Source organism: Pygoscelis adeliae, unplaced genomic scaffold (assembly GCF_000699105.1).
Source record: "Pygoscelis adeliae isolate BGI_AS28 unplaced genomic scaffold, ASM69910v1 Scaffold192, whole genome shotgun sequence".
Classification (NCBI taxonomy): Eukaryota; Metazoa; Chordata; class Aves; order Sphenisciformes; family Spheniscidae; genus Pygoscelis; species Pygoscelis adeliae.
The window spans coordinates 827198-847832 of NW_008824284.1; the positions used below are offsets into that span (position 1 = coordinate 827198).

At 36.3% G+C, this 20635-nt stretch overlaps 1 protein-coding gene across 1 annotated transcript in view; it reads left to right on the forward strand.

Annotated features, from left to right (window-relative positions):
- The window catches only part of PRR16 (proline rich 16), a 33621-nt gene that overhangs the window by 11388 nt on the left and 1598 nt on the right, over nt 1-20635 (forward strand).

The following is a 20635-nucleotide window of genomic DNA, read 5'->3' on the forward strand; positions in this document are numbered from 1 at the left end:
CTTTCATTTCAGATTATACTTCTTGGTTGTGAAGAACCTAGTTTTACCTGTGGAATCAGAATCTGATGTCAGTGAATAGAAATACATTGATTTAATTAAGAAGGGAGCTAAGTCCTTATTTCATTATCTGTAATGTGGGTGTACTTTTTTACAGAAATCATACTACAGTCACAATGCCTAGAAGATTGAATCTTTTAGCTGTCAGGACTATATTCTGCCTATTAATTCCATTTACCCTAATAATTCTAGGAAGCCTGCAACTAGATAGTCTGAACATAACTGTGCTTCATCCTTGCTAAGCTTCTGAAAGACCTGAATATTGCCTGCCTCACTAGAGAAGAAACATCCTTACTGCTTACCTCAATCACTTTTATTATTAAAAAAAAAAAAAAGGAAGAAGAAAAAAACTAAAAACTCTGCCTTATACTCACTGCTTATTTGATGCTACCATGCCTACTTAGGTCTGCAGGCTGTCCTTTTTCAGTGTCAGACTGGTGCATACATTAGTGTCACATTATTAGATGTCCCTGAAGTAGTGAGTCCATTAGTAGGACACTCTCCATCTTTTTTTTTTCAATCACTTCCATCTCAAAGATGTAAAGTTAATTTTTTCCAATTTTCATAGTGAAACTGGTCTACTTAAAGTTCTTAAGTGAAAAATCCCACAGCTAATGCTTCTTGGCGCCCAGTTTTCAATTGCTTTTTGTATTTATTTTTAATACAAACAGGAAATGTTTTTCTCATTTTGGAAGTAGTACTCCAGCATTTTTCTTTTATGGTATATTGAACTATTCTGGTTCTGGGATTTATATTTTTGTATGTCAGAGGTGCTAGAAATTTTGAATTCTTTATATACCTGTGCATAAGACAGCCCACACAATGCAAGCTTATGAATGAACTGGGCAATTTTTATGCTTCCTCTGCTTCATTACCTTTCTGCTGTGACTATTTGTATATATGGATGCAGCATATGTGGGTTTTTTTATAATATTCTATGTAATATCTACTTTGAGATGAATGCATGTTTGTGCAGCATAACGTCGTTTCTGCTAGTCACTGAGAAAGCATACTGGTGTTTATTTTTGTTCATTGGAAAAAATGCTCACTACAAATTCTGATAGTCCCTTGTGGGAAAAAGTAGTATTTTCTATAATGACTTAAAATCAGGTAATTAAGTTAGAGCCGCATCATCTGTGTGCTGTGTGACCAATAAGTGCATGGGTCTCGGTGCATCTTGGAATTTAGTGTCAGATGCTGAACGATGTCTGAGAAGAGCTGTGCATGCTCAGATAGGTGAGATTGTGTTGGTTAACATGTAAGGAAAAGCTTACTTGATGGAGAATTTGTGAACAATTTTATGTCAAGATATTTATGTTTTTATAACTCATAGTTTATTAACAGTTATGGATACCAGAGAGCGTTCACAGTTTTCTGAGATCTAGGAACAAGCAAGGCCAGAGAATTCATAGTATATTATTGAAGTAACCTTGCAAATGGACAATGAAGTGGGTATAGAGACATGATAGTTTCAGAAAGTCTGAGTGATTTTGACACAAATTTTGTATCCCTTTATTAACTTGCTGTATAACTTGCATGTACTGCATGGAAACTTGGAGCAGCAAGCCAGATGGTAACAAAGCAGAAGTAGCCTGGGAGATCAATAGAAAATATGAAAAGTGTGGTGATGAAGACTTCTGCAGTCTAATACTTTGCTGTCCTCTTCCCACAAAGCATGGTGATTTTGACATAAGTAATCCTAGGAAAGCTCAGGCCTGAAATTCTTCTGAAACTTGATCAGAAAGTTTTATCTTTCAGTACCAATGATAACATGGCTCAAGTGCTAAGACAGGTCACTCTGCTGCTTTGCTATTACTTCATGTAGCTTCTTGTGCTGGTTTTGGCTGGGATAGAGTTAATTTTCTTCATAGTAGTTAGTATGGGGCTGTGTTTTGGATCTGTGCTGAAAACCGTGTTGCTGTTACAGAAATGTTTTTGTTATTGCTGAGCAGTGCTTACACAGAGTCAAGGCCTTTTCTGCTTCTCACACCGAGTAGGGTGAGGGTGCACAAGAAGCTGGGAGGGGACACAGCTGGGACAGCTGATCCCAACGGACCAAAGGGATATTCCATACCATATGATGTCATGCTCAGCATGTAAAGCTGGGGGAAGAAGAAGGAAGGGAGGGACGTTCGGAGTGATGGTGTTTGTCTTCCCAAGTCACCGTTACACGTGATGGAGCCCTGCTGTCCTGGAGATGGCTGAACACCTGCCTGCCGGTGGGAAGGAGTGAATGAATTCCTTGTTTTGTTTTGCTTGCGTGCTCAGTTTTGGCTTTACTTACTAAACTGTCTTTATCTCAACCCACAAGTTTATCCCACCAGAGGGGGAGTAAGCAAGCAGCTGTGTGATGCTTAGTTGCTGTCTGGGGTTAAACCATGACAGTCCTTTTTGGCACCCAATGTGGGGCTTGAAGGTTTGAGAGCCTGTTCGAGATAACAGGTTTGATTGGAATGTGCTAGATCAAATTTATAGCTGTTATTGCTGTTTAGCTATTAATTGGCAGGCTCCTGTGCTTGCCATGGGGCTTGTTTGCCTTACTGCATATTAGAGTCTAGTGGTCACTAGTGGCTGTTTTTTGCTTTTGCTGCTTGCTGTACTGCTTATCACCTGACTGCTGTGCCTGGGAACATTTTCATAACAGCAATGGCGATGCTCCTGGACTGGCAGATGGCCAGGGCATTGCTGCTGCTTCTGTGCTGCTGTACTGGGCAGGCTGGAACTCCAGTGTGAACTCGAGTCGAAGGGACTGTGACCTGTGGATGAGTCCATGCGGGAGCAGGACACCCCAAAGCGTCTGTGGCCATGGATAAGCCCATGCCAGAGCAGGTACATCTCAAAGCATCTGTGGCCATGGTTATGTCTGTGCCACAGCAGGTATACCTCTGAAGGGATTGTTGTCCAAGGGTGAGTCCACGCTGGAGAAGGTACACCTTGAAGCATCTGTGGCTGTACAAGAGGTCATGCTGGAGCACCTCAAAGCGTGTGCCCATGGATAAGCCCACCCCTGGAGGGATTTCAGCCATGGGTAAGGCCACGCTGGAGCAGGTGTATCTCTGAAGGCATTGTGACCCATGGAGAAGGCCACGCTGGAGCAGGCGCACCTCAAAGCAACTGTGGCTGTAGATGTCTATGCTGCAGCAGGTATACCCCTGGAGAGACTGTTGTGCTTTACACCCAGCCGGCAGCTAAGCACATGCAGTCACTCTCTCCCCCACAGTGGGATGGGGGAGAGAAACAGAAGAGTAAAAGTGAGAGAACTCATAGATTGAGATAAAGACAGTTTAGTAAGTAAAGCAAAAGCCGCGCACACAAGCAAAACAAAACAAGGAATTCATTCACTCCTTCCCATCGGCAGGCAGGTGTTCAGCCATCTCCAGGACAGCAGGGCTCTATCACATGTAACGGTGACTTGGGAAGACAAACGCCATCACTCTGCATGTCCATTCCTTCCTTCCTTCTTCTTCCCCCAGCTTTACATGCTGAGCATGACATCATATGGTATGGAATATCCCTGTGGTCAGTTGGGGTCAGCTGTCCCGGCTGTGTCCCCTCCCAGCTTCTTGCGCCCCCCCAGCCTACTCGCTGGTGGGGTGGGGTGAGAACCAGAAAAGGCCTTGACTCTGTGTAAGCACTGCTCAGCAGTAACAAAAACATCTCTGCAATAGCAACACCGTTTTCAGCACAGATCCAAAACACAGCCACATACTAGCTACTGTGAAGAAAATTAACTCTATCCCAGCCAAAACCAGAACGCTTCTTCTCACCCCATATCTATCTTTTGTAGCAGGTTTTATAGGCTCTGTTCCTGTGTGGACTTCAACTCTTAACTCATGCATGGGAATATTGAATCTTTCATTTAATGAGTATATTTACTTTGGATTTCTTTTAAAAAAAAAAAAAAAAAAAGTGGTATTGCTTTCTCCTTGAAATTTGGGTTCTGGGACAAGGGTTTTAAATCACTTCTTGAGAAATTAGGCAGATAGTAGTAGTATTTGAAAGTGAGCAGGATCTAAGACCCCAAGTAGTGCTATGAGTGTACTGATCATTGTCTGTGAGAACATGGCTTAGTGGTCAAGGATGGTTTGATGTGTTCAGAATTGCCATAACACTACATGTGTTATGTAGCCTAATATGTCATGTACTTATACCTTGCTCTTGAAAATATGTAATTTCCACACCTACTTACAATAACTGATATCTAAGACATAATTTCCACAATATATAGTTAGATGAAGTGAATTTTGAGTGTTTTTTTTCAATAAATATTCTAGTGCATACATTGCAAGGAAATGTTAATGAAAGGCATATTTCAATTTTGAAACATCTACACTTGAAACTTGACTAAGTGTTTTATTTATCCTGCTGTAGAGAGAATATATTAGCCAACAAAATTAGCCAACAAGATTAGTGGACTATGTTATGCTCTGAAATAGTGTTGAAGAATAATAGTACCAAGTAGCACATATTTTGTGGGGAGGGTTGCACATAAGAGAAATGTAACTCTTGTTCCAGAATGTACAGTGTAAATGGATGAGAGATAAAGAGTAAGGAGAAAAACAGTGTCACATAAAGATGGAGCTCCTTTCTTGAGTTAACACAACAGTTATGTCAATAGCAGACCTAGAAATTAGAAACCACTGGGCATTCATCTGTTTCCTGTGATCTCTTTTAAGATAATCTGTCGATTACGTGTTATTTGAATACGTAACAACCATATTCAAAGCAATTGTGATTTTATTTTTATGTCACAAACAAAAAAAGAGATGAAGAATGTTATGAATTACTTCTGCTGCTGTAATATCTGTGATTGGATAGGAGCGTGTTCAATGACTTAATGGCATTAGTTTTTTGCAATATCATTATGTTGTTTTTACACTTGAACTGGAGGAGGGGGAAATTTTTGACCTTAAAAATACTTAAGGTGGTAGAATCAAGAGCAACAAAACTACCTGCTGTAATCATAGGGAGAGGAGTCATCAGTGGACACCTTTTTTTGTGATGGTTTTATCAATGCAAAAAGGCCACTATTGTAACTGTTAGGCTATAAATGTAATTCAGCCCTTGTATGTTACTAACCTAGTGAAAAGAACAAACAAAATACAGTGATCACCAGGTTAACCAGAAATATTATAAATATTTGATAGCAGGTGTAAAATATGCATATAATACTGCATATATACATTTAACAATACTTGTATAATAATGCATATAAAAGAAGAGAGAAGAATGGGGGAAAAATTAAACACTTAACAATGTTTGTGATGTTTTGCAGAGCTGCTTTTGTCTTAACTGTTCTGACGTTAAGAATAGTAGAAATAATTATGATCCTTGTTTGTATGTTCAAGTTGTGTATTTTATTCTCCTGACATTTTCTCTAGTACTTTCTGTCAAGAAGGTAGTTGGTATGTGTCACAATCATGGTGCACAGAAATAAACAGTGAAATCAGACACAGATATTAAATAGCAGTATTTAGTACATAGTACTGTCGAACCAATACAGCATTAACTAGTAGTAATTCAAATGTACAAAATTCTAGTCTCTAAAAGAGTTTTTAAATTAAATTTAAATACTATTTAATGTTAAATTTTCCTTATCCCTGAATTCTCATCTTTAATATGTTAAATCTAGCCCCAAGAAACGTCTTATCTCCTACCAGGAAGGTACAACCTACCTAGCTGTGAATAGAGAGTTCTCTCTTTTTGAGCTGCCTAATGTGTCAGATCTTACATTTTTAACTTAAATAAATATAATTGTTTTGACTAAAACTAAGAACTTCTCTTATGCCTTTTAAAAAACTAAATGCAAGTCCATAGGGTTTTCAATAATTTTAATTTAAAACTTTAAAATAATTTGCAGTGCTTCCTTTTTCTTTAGGCTTTTCAGGATTGCTTTATTTTTCAAGTACAGATGATAGCTTTCACAGTTTGCAGCACTTTCTTGTATTAGATGTATATACTCTTTACCTTACTATACATGCCTGTTTTATGGGTCTGAACCCCAAGTATCTACATTTGCAGCTTATATTTACTTTGCTAAAAGGGCAAATCTTGTCTTTAAAATTCTAGGTCTCAGTATTAAAATACAAATTATAGCTGTAAAGCTTACCTATATAATTTTCTTTTCACTAATAGCCCAGGAAAAAAATGATTATTTGTTCAGTGCTATTTGATTATGTTGTAATCAGCAATAGCAGATGAGATTTATGGTAAAATGTCAATGCATATACCAAAGGTCTGTTGTACATAACATCTTCTCTTCTCGCCAGCCATGTTCTGTTGAATAGTAGGACTGCATTTTTATTTGAAATAAAGCAAACCAGGATGACCTCCATAGGATAGCAGCAGAAGCAGGCACTTGATCAGTCTTCCTAGTGCTTCTCTGTGCATCCTGCCAGCAGCACTGGAAAAATTCCACTCTTTACATCTAAGGACCACTTCAACATAATAGGTACAAAACATTTCATTCCTACTGCCATAAGTACTGCAATTATCAGAAAGGAATTGGGAATTATAAGGACTGGATGTGAGGACTCTTCAAAGTGGGTTAGTAATGTGGGTGGCAATCAAAGAAATGATTTAGTACTTGAGGGATTGCATAATTAACCTGAGCAGAAATTGTGCTGCTTGCATATTATATATATTAAAAGAAAAAAAAAGAAAAAAGGAAAAAATATTCATGCCTTGTAAATTCCAGAAGACAATGTGAAAGGAAGGTCCAGCAAACATAGAAAACTGCTTCTCTTCTCTTCTCTTCTCTTCTCTTCTCTTCTCTTCTCTTCTCTTCATCTCTTCATGAGGTTTGGATCAGATTGTCCTCGTATTGTCATAGTCACTATAGAAATAATTATTAATATACATAACTTGAAAATAAATATTCCATAGCTTTTTATCAACATGCTAACTCAACTGAAAATGCTTTGTAGGGAAGCCAAAAACCAGAACAAAGCTTCAAAGGCTAAGTACCAACAATTCGTTTCAAGGAGTGAATCATTTTGACTTTATCTTTGTTTGGAAATTTGCAGTAGCTGTGCTGAATCTTGACTGCAGTTCACTACCCTGCATGACCGAGGCAGGGGGTTGCTCCCCCACCCCGCAAACCACTGTGTTTTGCAAATCTGTTTGGAAATGGTTTTCTAGTCTCTGCATCAATGTAGTCTACTACTGCAGTTTCCTGCTGTAATGCAACTATTCATTTACTGACGGAAACAGACCTCTTGAATTTCACCTTCAGCCTTTGATTAATACTTACAATAAGTCATGCCTCTCTCTCGCATTAAAAATAGCAAAAGTAACTGCACCCAAGGGAAACCTATGCCACAGATGCAGAGGCATCTGAATTGAATACACAGGAGAGGGACTGGAGCACAAGCAGTAAAAATACAGTGTCATGGTACTGAGCACAACACCATGTATGACGTGAGATGACCAAATTCTCTTTTGAGAATTGTTCAGTAGTGCTGGGAGTATGAGTACATTAGAGGCATAACAGGCCCAGCTTCTTTGCAGATTGTGCAAAAGCAAAGAAAAACTTTCTGGTTTTTTACTTTTTAACCTACCTGATGTGTAACCAAAAATAGAATTGGAACAGCAGGTAATAGAGCCAAAAACATGAGCTAACGGTCTTATAAGGACAAAAATTTATTAGTCATTGCTTGAAAAAACATCCACAGTATTGTGTTTTGGCACACTCTGAAACAATTACTTCCTTCAAAAGTGCTGGAAATATCTGAGCCACAGATTTCCTGATTTTTTGCTGTTGGGGCGATTAATAGTACAAATACTAGTTTTGAAAACAGAAGACTTCCTAAATCTGAAAGACATCTTAAAGATGTTAGATAAGCATTTTTAAAGCTCAGCAAGTAGAGTGTGTATCTCATTGCAAACATTAGCTGTAAACTCTGCTCCTTCACCTTTGCTCCCCATGCATCCTTAATTTATGCTATTTGTTAATTTTTTTTGACTGGAAGGCAGCTAGAAAGCTTTCTTCAAGCTCTGAAATAAATGTTATTGATTAAATTCAGCTTTAACCATAAAGTAAGCAATCATCTATGTAAATGTGTAACATCAGATTACATTATTTACTTTAAATTTTTTTAAACAGCTGTCTTAGCAATGTTCGTATTATGCTAATGTGAATACCATAATTATTGCTAAATGATTTAATTACATTATTTATTAAAAAAATCCTTACCTACAGTTTGTTCTTACTGACTGTCTGAAATACATATAAAGCTGTACTAATGACTTGAAGGGATCAGATTTTAGATATCTGCCTAAGGGAACAAAAGTTTTGACTAGATTATATTGTTATTAGCTTTCTTCAGATAATTAGCATATTGAATCAAAAATATGGTTCAGGCCAAAGCCATGGAGAGCTGAGACTCAATAAACTTTTATAGCATTTTGACATGTATAATGTATATAGAACCAAGTATGGGGTAAACCTCCTTATTTTTATATTTCCCTTGCATGCATGTAGCATTTTATTTAAAGGAATCTGAAAAAAATGTTATCCATAAGTATTGAGATAGACTATTCTGTGACTTTTAATTAAATTCCTTAAATATTTTGTGATGCAGTGTGAGCAGAAGTCATTTAACTTAGAGCAACTAATAATTAAAAGGCAACCAAGTATTCATTTCAAACCTACATGGTTCATAGCAATTACTTTCTCTAGTAGCAGGGTTTGGCTGATTCATTACTATTAATTAATGGTGTAAGCTCACCATGGGCTATCTCCTGTTATGTATTCTGCCCAGTACATCCAGATGGAAAAAAGTCAAACTGAGTCCCAAGAAGCCTTCAGTAGGGTCAATATTACAACATCGTTTTTGTTCTCTCATTCTTGGAACAATGTCTACGGCACACTTAGTTCCAGATGTCACCAGCAGCTCACCAGGAGAGCAAGGAGGAGAAGGCAGCTTACCCATTTTAAGACCTTTCAGCTGAAAGAGTTATACAACTTTTTAATAATAATCATTATCAATAACATTATTTTTATCTAGGCAGATAGTTCAACTTATTGCATAAACAGAAGCTCTTTCTTTCAATGAACTCATATCAACAGAAAGTATTGCAGGTATATCTGAAGAAAAAAAGCCTACTGCTTTAGTATTTTTTCACTGTAAAAAGCAGATGATGCTGTTACTTCATCTAAAATTTGCTTTGAACTTTGGATTTGTTCAAACTTTTATTTAGAATGAAACTTAAAGGATTGTGCAATTTTGGGTCATGTTTTGAAGCCAAAAGGACTGGTTAGAAATGTGTCTACTAAGCTAAATGTTCCAGTTATGTTCATCTCTGTTGAAACTGTATTTTAGTAAGTGTCCAACAGGCTTGGAATTAGTACTTCCAGATTAATGTAAATTCGTTGCACATTTCATTTGGGCTTAAATGTGGCTTTGGAGCTGTAACAGAAATGGTGCTGAAATATTAAAATAGGGAGGCCATCTAGAATCAGAGTAGTATTTCACTAATAAAATCCTTTCAATCAAAAAATCCAGCAGCCCAATATGTGGTCTCCAAAAGATATATTGGCTATTCTTGGGGAATGTCTTTTTGTTTTTAGAACAAAGGGATGTTAAACATTTATTTCTGGAGTCTCTTTTAGACTGTCAGAGGAAAAGGAAGGATGCTGATTAATACTCTGCCTAGTGAGGTGGTTTATTTAAAATCAGAGTATACCCAGTGCTTAAGACTGGAGTTAACACAAAAGAATTGCAATAGAGTTGTTTACCAACTTCTCAGAAAATTCTTTTGGGTGTGCTAAATATTTTAAATTCTTTTTCAGAACAATAACGTTATGAGGGCTTTCTTTCACAATAGCTGTTATTAATGTATCTGAAGAGTGTACCGAGAAAACTATTTATGTGGTTAGTGGGACATTTTTTCTAACCCTACAGAGGAACTTTCAGTCTCCCTGGTGAACATTAATAGCTTGGGGATACACATACTTTAAGGAACTTCTACATGCTGTTCACATTACTAGCTAAGAGCTTAGACAAATAATTAGCATTCATTTAAATTAATATGATGTTTGATTAGGCAAATCACTGTATTTGTAGTCATTATGAACCGATGTTTATAGCAAAGGTTGTTATGTAGGGACTAAAGTCTCTAACATTTTACGGTACTGCATTTTCAGCTGTTTTACAACACTTTTATTCAGAAAACACTAGAAATAATGAGAATGCATAGCCTAACCATTCCTTAGTTTTTGTCAACATGCAGCCATTTTCAATTTTGTTACCTGTTTTGAGAGAGAAAAGCAGTAGTAAGCCACGGTTTCTAAAATGTTGATTTAGAAAGATACATTTGATTCACAAGACACACCAAAGCCTCACAACTCTGGTATTCTCTGGCCTCTTTATATTAAACAAAGAGGTTCACTGTCAAGGAGTATTACTGAAACATGTACACAAGGATTCCACATTAATTCTCTTGAGTTTTTTACAGGGAAGCCTTTTTACTTGTATTTACATGTGCATTTAAGCATTGAATGCTGATTAGCAATTTGTCTTTTGAATTTCCTGATTTGTGCCAATGAATTAAAAAATTATGTATGCAGAAATAGTTGATCAAACGCATATTTACCATGTCCAGCTTCATCCTTTTCAATGTTTTTTTCTTTTCTTATCTAATAGCATAAAAATAGAGGTCTGTAGTCTTTGTATTTCCAAAAATGTAATTTATAATTCCACAAATTAAGGAGCAAATGTATGAAAACCAAATAATAAAGTAGTTGTATGCTCTCCTTATTATAGTTTTACATTAGGCATTTTCAGAGATAGGATGAAGAGTAGATTTCAGTGTCCCCAAAAAGAAAATGAGCATTGTTCCATTACTTTCATGAGCTTAAATAGTCACACAGGCTATATCTACACAGTCAAACCTAAACTTGAAGAATAAAAAAGAAAAAAAAGTATAATTGACATCAGTGTAACAATAAAGGGAAAATTGCTGATTTCCTGTTAAGTTGCAGTTTTCTTTGTGAGCCATATGAAATTAAACTTTCTTTGTATTTTATTATGTAGTCCTCCTTCGTTTCTCCAGTACTTAAAAGCCCTTTTTTCTAGTCGTGAGTCTTTTGTCGACGTTTAGAACAAGCTGTGCCAGATTCACTTGCTGCTCTTGGAATCTGTTCTTGAACAACTCTCAGTTAATACTGCTGCCCATAGAGATATGCATCGTACTTGTTATTTCAGATATGTGGATTGATTTGCTATGCTTACACAGTTTTGGTGACTGCATCATTACCGGCAGGAGAGGGGAGCAAAGGAAAGGCATGACTGATAACTCAGGGTGAGGCTTCTGTTTTAGTGTTGAGTCTGAGATGCAGTCTGTATTTCAGCCTGGATAATGAGCTATGTGTGAAATCATAACCCCTACCAGAGTTAAGACGAGAGTGTCATCTCTCTGTGTCTCTAGATGTGACATAAAAACAGATTTAATCCCCTTTACTTTTGTGAAATTGATTACCTTCCTATATTGCCAAATACGAGATGATGTGAATATTTCACTGGAAGTGTGAAATTCTGTTACCATTCATAAGGAATGCTGATTTAATTCAGCTAATATTTTGGAACAGCTTTTTTTTTTTTTTTGCTTTTCTAGAAAGGGATATTTTTGTTTGGTTGGTTTTTATTTTCTCAGGTTTTCAGTTTGTTTATCATAATTTTATCAAGGTTCTTTTCTGTGTGACAGGAACTATAATTGTACTATTTTTCATGCTATGAATACCTGCCACATACCTGCCTTCATCTCTCTCTCTGATCTTCCAAGCAGCGTCCCTAGCAGATTTCATCAAAAAGGGTACACAGGAATTACTATGGCTATGTTAAGTTCTTAAAGGGGAACACAGAGAGCAGCTTACTGCCTTTTCTATTTCTTTTTTTATTCCTTCAAGGAAGAGAAGCCTTTTTCTTTTAAGATTTTGAATATGGGCTTCCCAGTTTGCTTTCCCTGAAATGCTACGTCAGGATGATGATACTGAGCTTTCATGGCCTTGTTAGATTCCCAAGAGTCCAGCACATTCTTATATTTCCATTTATATGTTTGCGTCCAGCCTAACTTGGTGTTCAGTCTACTTCCAAATGTCAGAGTACAGTTTAGTAAAGCCTGTCATTGAAAATGATGTATTTCTGAATTCATTTATGTACAGAGGGTAAGGTTTAAACAGTGACTGTATAATGTACTTCAAAGGGTAATAACAGTTTGCTGAAGTTACTAACGTATTCTTTAGTAAAAACTTTCTGGTGGCAAAAACTGCATGTGGTTTTTTTTCTGTTATTTATCGAGTTGGGATGTGTGTAACTTTGCTTAGGATGGTGTTGATCTTTTAGATACCTTAACACTGACAGGACTCACACTAACCTTGCCCTTTGCTGGTGCTGCAGGGTGGGTGACTGACCTGTCTGAGATGCTGCTGTAAGAGTTGAATCCAATATTAACTCAAATATTGGATTCATCCCTAGTACTATGCTAGAATATCTTAGCATAAACAGACATGATTATTTATTAATACAGCTTCAGATATGAAGATGCTGTTGGATACACTGTAAAACTTTTATTATAACTTCTTAGTGGTGGCAGAAGGACTGCTGGGTGTAGCCAGCTATTTGAGTCTTTGTTTCCTTGTATAAGGTTATTACTCTTTGTTCTACAGACATTTATCATGTATTTGATTTAAAAAAAAAAAAAATCAAGACTGAGAGGGTTTGCATAGCTGTGGTTTTACAAAACAGCTACAGCTTAAGTATTATGCAAGTCCATGAAGCACTTTGCCTATAAAAGCTTCTGTGTTTTTTCTCAAGCAGAAAGAGGAGTAGGTGGTATGTCCGTATAATGAAGGTGGGAAACTGCAGGATATTGCAGATGCTAAAAGCTTACACGGGTTCAAGCAGAAATAGGCATGTTTATGGTAGATAAATATGCCAAGATCTACTTAATGCAAAATCTGTTAAGAAGTCCTTGAGTTTGAAATTGTTTGAGACTGGGATAAGATTCTACAGAAATATTTCTGCGTGACTTTTCTATTCTTGTATTCTTGTCTGGGCACCTGCTTTTTGCAATTTTTCACAATATGGTACTAAGAAGACCACTTGTCTCTCCTAGTACAGCTCTTCTTTTGGTTTCTTTTTGCAATTTTTTGGCTTACGCAACTTCATAAACATATTTCTACTCTAAATTTGGTTCCATTTCTCCTTGACCTGGAAGCTGTATTCACTGGGGATGGGGGGCAGTGTAGAGAAGTTAGCTGTGGCAAATGCAAAAGATATGACCATGGATTACTGAAGCTGGAATATAAGCACCTGAGAACAGGGTCTTATTCTGATGTTATGCAGCTTAAACTGTAGAGGGAAATACTGGCTCTCTCACTGTTAATAGGGACCTCCCTTTCATTTGTTGTTAGCTCTGTGGTGGTTCAGGATTTACAGGCATAAACTTGAAGGGAAAAAAGCTTCATTTGTGTCCTTAGTTATACTGAATGTTCATTTTTGTCAACAAAGGACTAGTAACTCTACAGGAAATAATGAGCTAAGATGACGGGAAGGTAAATAGTTTGACAGCTTGTCTTAAAGATTCCTGTAGTAATTATAGCAAGCGAACAATTTCTTGTAGTATTAGAGGTGCAATCGTAAGATATTAGAGCTACTGACATAGCATGTTTGCCAGTTCCTTATTTAAAGGCAACAGTAGCCTCTTTGTGATAGAGCTGATTGCTGTTTTATTGTTAATTACATGTTTCTTCTTCTGGCTTGTCACATAGTTAATTTTTGCATGTACAGTGCAAAATTTATCCATGTCAAACTTTGCAAGTTTTTGGAATTGCTTCAAAAGTAATGAAATTAAGACATTTTGATTGCACTTATTTGTAATTAAGGAAGACCACCTAATTTTGTTCCTTTCCCCAGTAATTTTTTCAGTTTGAAGTAAGAAAGCAAAAAGTTGTGCTAGTCGCATGACCTGACTTGATTTCAGTTGATTTAAAATCAAGATCAGTATCTGTCTCTAACTATTCGTTTTCTAGAAAACTTCCAGCAAACTGTTAAATCAAATCTCATAGCTGCACACTGCCATGGTGCAGTACTAAACAGTAATATATGGATTACAACTATTCTATCTCAGAAGTAATATCACAGCTAAGTACCATTTCCATTTTGCTTATGCAGCTTTTTTGAGAGGTACTAGCCTGTACAGAAGCAAGTCATTTTAAAAAAGAAATCTTACTCATAAATCCACGTGAAACTTTGAAGAACATACGAAACAGTGAAAATGGCTGGACATCTTAGGAAAAATTATGATTTTGAAGTTCTATGAACTTAAAAGTTTATGAATCTTTAAACGTATATTACTTTTCTTTCTGAAAAGCAATTTGCTGCTTTATTCAAGAGTTGAAAAAAAAAACAATTGTCTGTGGTGCAGCTAGTGGTTTATATAGTCATTAAACATTAGTAACTTACTACCTTGTTTCCCGCTGCCTTTAAACAGGAGGGAAAACAAACCTGGTGAAACATTTATTGGAAGGAGATAATAAATCTCTCAATAGATTACACACGCATTTATGGGTGTATATTGCATAATCACACAAAAAGAAACACTGCAAAAAGTGTTTGTGAGTAATTGTAGATACTCTTTTCAGAGAAGTTTAGGGATACAATTAAGAAGTAAAAGAAACTGTTACTTTCTGTGTCATGTTTTAATCTTGTTATTGCCAAGTTAGATTCTTATAATGAGATCCTGGCATCCAGTAAGAAATACAGAGTTTTGAGTATTGGTCTAATCAACTTAGGATATTCACCCACAAAAGTGCCTTAGCAGAAGAGGTGAAAACCAGACAAAACTTCTAAGTACAGCTCAAACAGCAAAAACATTAGGCCAGCATAGGCTGCTTTTGATAATCACAAGATGTTTTCTTGGACCAGATTCTCAGTTACTTTAAACAGGGACTGCAGTTTGACCTCAGTGGAAAAGCAATACTTCATGCTAGCTGTATATTTTTAAGCAATTTAATGTAAGAGTTTGGTAACATTGAGGGATGGGGTTAATTGTAGGATATATTTGCATTGCAAATTGTTTGCAACTTCAAGGTCTTCCTTTGTTTTTCCAACTTTTTTTCTTTTTTATTGGGGTGGGTAGTATTTATGTCCATTTGACCTCCTTACTTTGATAGTACCAATTCATTCTCCATACACTGGTGGTTGCAGCAAAGAATTTCTGAGTCTAAATGCACATGGGTAAGGTTTTTTTTCAGTAGTACATAACTAAATCTTACCTCTGTCTACAACAAGGAGCTCTACATTTCCTCTCACAGTTTAGTATGCTGTGCACTCCCAGAGAGAGACAACAGGGAGGAAAGTTGTCTCGAAATAGTAATCTTTAGTCTCGGTTTACTTATGGTTCTATCTTACAAATGTCACACAAATCATATTCATGTTTAATCTTAGTGAAGTAGGAATAAAAACTCATGTTACTATAGATCTTACATATTGTATAAATTTAAAAGTTACGTGTATAAACTTCTGGATGCAGTCTTTCTCACAAATGCTCCTAGAACTTTAGCTACTAACTCAAATGTTCTGTTAGCTCCTTGTCAGATGTGTTCTTACATGGCTGCGTTTTCTTTCCTAGCTTTCTTTACACTATTCTTTCACTCTCAGGAATCATGTTTACAATGTTCACCCACTAATTCACTTTGGCTTCTTTAATTTCTATGCTTTATTGCTCAAGTGTACCCAGAGTGCAATCACTGTTTTATTTTGCCCTCCCATCTTAAAATCTAGTGATCTTGCCTCATAGCCTACTCTTAGTAACTACTACCTGGCAAGTTGTCAGCATGGAACAATCCTTGGTTACTTGATGTTTGCTTTTCTTCTTCCCGATGGCTGGTTGTCAGCTCCTGCACAGGTACTTTATTTCATTTGTGTCCTCTCTGGCATGTGAAGTTTTCACTTTCACATGTCCTCTTTGATGAGCTTCAAACCATTTTTTTGTTTTGTTTTCATTTGTACTTCTTTGGTGGATAGTATTCATAGCATTTATTTAGCAGAAAATTAACATTAAAACTACCTAAAAAAATTAAGCACAAATTTCAGATTTAACCACAGATCTATCATTTTCCTTTTGGCTTTGTTTTATTCTCATTTTTTAGTTTTCTGTGTCTAATCCAAACCTGAAAGCTCTTGAAGCAGAGAGAAATGTGTTATTCTGCTTGTCTGCAAAACATCTCAAGCATCTATGGCATTCTTTAAAGATTTGGATTTTCCTGGTATGAGGAAAGTACCCCGGATTACTTCCTACCATCTTTTCAATTATATATTTCTACACTCTTCTAATATTCAAGTTACTAGTTTAGATATCTTGAGAAAACCTTTTGAACTAGAGATTTTAAAAAAAAGTTTAAAAAATGTATTTAAAAGTATTAAAACAGTGCATTGAGAAGGAAGAACTCAACAGCAGTAGCATTCATTTGCTTTAGCAAAGATGTGTGATCTTCCTACAGTCATACAACACTGATTTTTTCCTTAAAGCTGTTCTTGTAGTTAGGTACTCAACAAGGAGGCATCTTACACGATGAATTAGTCAGCCCCCCTGAGTTAAGTGATTTAGGAGCACTGGTGCATTCGAGCGCTTGATTGTTTCCTTATCGGAATGTTCATAATTAACATTTTTTTCCCAGATCTACTGAAAGGCTTGAGTGTCTACATAAAAATTTAGAAGAACAAGAAAAAGCAAAATAATTGTGAATCATAACTCTAATTCTACTTCTATTGATTTTTTTTTTTTTAATTTGGATAAATTGCTGTTAGCTAGTGTTGGTTTTTAAACATACCCCTGCTCTTTTGAGTTTAGGTAGAGATGAGATTTAATTCACGTCAATTGATTGCTGGTTCTAAATGGTGATTATAAATTCTTATGTACATGTTTTACAGATGCTGTTGTTGATCTTCTGTCTAGTTTGAGTATTACTGGAAAGAAACTCTTGAGTCTCTACATAAAAAATTAAAGAACAGGAAAATACAAAATAATTTTCAATCAGTAAACTGCAGGTGAAGGATAAACATAGTATCTAAGTTAAATTTGCTTTATCCAAACAATTGTTTTTTCTGCTCATTGTGTAGTAAAGATACCCAGTTTTTGTCAAAATTAAAAAAACAACAACAAAAAACGCCATCCAAAAGTTCCACACATATTTCTAAGGATAAAGTGATGCTATAAGCAGAGATTTGACTTGTTGAACGATTAGATTTCAGGATAAAATATTTTGGGTCTGTACATGCGTTAACAGATTTTGATTAATTTCTTGGGGTCAGCTAGAGAAATCCAACTCCATCCCCTCTGGGCACCTAATATTGTTGTCCAGTAACAACCCAGAAAGGGGGTAGGAATGGGCTGTTGTCCTGGTTCATTCAGAGGTGTCACAATGGATCCTACAGAGCTTGAAGCCTCGGGATATTGCTGGTAGGGGAGAAGTGGGCATCTCTGCAGAGCTCAAATCCGGTTAATGGCTAAGGAGCTCCTCAGGCTATAAAAGGATGTCTTCCCCATGCTTGTACATGTGGATCAAGTCCTGCTTTATTCCAGAACTGAAAAATGGACAGATGTTGCACAACTATAGCAGCTTTTTTGTTTCTAAATATTCTCTCTCTCAGTTCTATAGGAAGTGCGTTGTGAAATGGAGGCTATTTTTTTCAACGCACTTTTTTTTTCTTTAACTACATCAGTTTCACTGTGTTAGTCACCGGTTCTCTGTTGCTTTTTCATCTTATTTGAATTTTTCCTTCTGGGACAAAAAAAGCAAAAGAAAATAACAGTAAACAGAATCACAACTTGTGGTAGGAATGAATCTGGACAGATAAACTGTGGTGTTATGTCAGAGCCATTTCGTGCTGGTTTTATGTTTTACAAATGGATAGGTGACAAAAAAATTCTGATGTGTACTACACATTTGCCCAGAGGGCAAGACATAAACTCTGTAGTCATTTAAATTCAAGGACAGTTCATAACAGACTTTCCTGTTACTCTTGAGAAAATTTTTGCACTCTCAGAAGGACAATTTGAATGGATGCCAATTTTCTTATCACCAGGGTCTGCCATTTTATGACACACGTGTGCTGCATAAATACAGCTGTATACTCACAGCACCAGTGGAATATCACCTTTAATGTATCCCTCTCAAAATAATAAACACTGGGTTTTGTCTCTCTAGAATTACATTGCATGGAGTACATTTACTCTGTACAGTGTGGCGCAGGGACGATCTTTGTTGCACACAAGGCCTAAAGCAAAGAAACCATCATTTGTGAGTGGTTCTGCAGGAAAAAAATAATAAAATTATTAGAATTTTGTGTATGTCTTAAAATAACATTAAAATGCGGGTTTTTTTAATTTTATTTTCTTCTTTATTGGGAGTTTGATATTGGAAATTGTAAGTGAATTTTATCAAAGTAAGGAAGATTTAATATATTATTTGGATAATCTCCATGAGATTTAACTGTAGCTAATTGTGGAATAACCACATCAACGATCCATGGCTGTCTTTTTCCTCACACGTGCGATGTTGTTTTCTAAGGTCCTGTATGATTACAGGTACCCTTTGAGGGGGCTATCATGGTAGAAGATAGAGGAAAAGAAAAATTAGGTTTTGTTGGAATAAGCCAATTGCAAAAGAAACCAATTTTTGTTCTTGACATTTTCTTATAGCTTTTATTAAGCAATGTGAAGCAACCAAATACTATCATTTACTATTATCCAATACTGTAATATAGGCCAACGTACTGTCACCTGCACAAGCTATCCAGTGCTCCTGTGTTGAGCATCCTTACAGATATGTCTTTCCTTTCTCTCTTGCCTGCAGCTGTTTAATGGCTCTTTTTTTGTTTCTTTGCTTGCCAAGGAATTTCTTTGGTTTCTGGTGCATCAATCCACTCTGTAGCTGTTATAGTTTATTAAAAGACTACATATTGGATTCCAGGAGAGGATTCAATAGTATATTTAGCCATATGTAGGCAGACCCTACAGAAATCCATGCTAAACTTGCAGAGGGGTGCTTGAATTTCAGGCTTAGTGCCTAGAACATGACTGTCTTTTTCTTGTTCCTTTAGATTGACTGTTTCATTTTGACAAGTTCTCTCTGCCTTCGTTTGCATATGTAAAGTAAGGTGTAAAGTTCTTCCTCCTGTAAACTGTCTTTCTTGCTATGAATTTTGCACTGTTGTAGTACAGATGTGGCTTACCTGCCTTTATTCTGAAATTTCCAAGAGTAGTCGTATGCTGTACCCTGGAGGAGATGTTTGGGATCTGACAGTTACCAGAGTTCAACTGTACCTTTCAACTTCTAGACTAATATTTTAAATCCTGATTATTTGGGGGAATTAATGTCTGTCTTTTAAGGGTATAGTTTTTCTTTATTGGAGAAAAATCAAAATCCTAAAATAGAAACTGAAATGCAACGTGGTATTGGGCTTTGAATGGTGAATAAATGAACAGTTGTTTTGGTCTTGGAGAGTAAAAGTGTGATAAATTTTTTTCAAAGATGTTTGAAAGCTCTCTTTCTGAATCACGGTTATCTGCATGTTTGCTGTTTTTAGGAGAAGGAAGGCACTGAACTGAATTGTCGCATATGAATTTTTATGAATTTTATATTACACAACTCTTAGCTACAGTATGAGCACTGGAAGCTAAAGTGCTCTTTCATTCTATGGTGTTTTTGCTTTCATTATTTACTGTTTACCACTGGGCACATAAGCGAGTTACTGGTTGACCAAATAAAGAGTCACTGCCTTCAGTAATGACTTTCACTTTTTTTGCAGTTAACATATGGCTTATACTCCTCAAAAATAAGCTTACTTTGAAATCAATAATATTAGGACCAAATTATTGAAAGCTGGAAGTAGAAATGAAAGTCTCAAAAGGGTAAGAAGGATTGATTCAGTGGCACAACTGGAGACATCTAGTTTCATTTCGGATATACTCGGGTGCCCCCTCCAGCTTTCCCTCAGAATGTCACAGATCTCCTATAAGGACCCCAAGCAATGGCACAAGCTTTTTATTCATGACCAAAGTTAGCTAGTAACATTTCAGATACTGACTATGTATATCCTGTAAGGATATAAAGGATAAAAATCAGTTTTTTAAATGTGTGCTTACTTCCTGTGGTGTGTGTTGTAGTTAACTGCAGATTATAACTACGGTTGTTCAACTAGGTACTGAGTGAAATGCACTTTTCAGGAAGGGCTTTTAATTGTCGTATGACAAATTTTTGTTACCTAGTAAAGGCACCATCAGTTGCATGTCCTATAAAAAATTGAGTAGAAAAAGGAGTCTGGAAGACTAGAAGAGATCTAACATTGTAGAAACTACAAAGAGAAATATGGGAGGTAGAGGAAATCTTGGAATAATGTGCATGAGTTAATAAATGCTTGTAACTTTGGAAACCAAGCTACTTTTCCTCTTTTCTTGCAGCAAATGCTATTTCAGGATTGCTTCAGAGGCTCTCAGATCTTAAGGAAAATATTCATAAAGGGAGATAATACAGTCTAATACAAGAGAGAAGTCGCTTCTCAGTACCTTATTT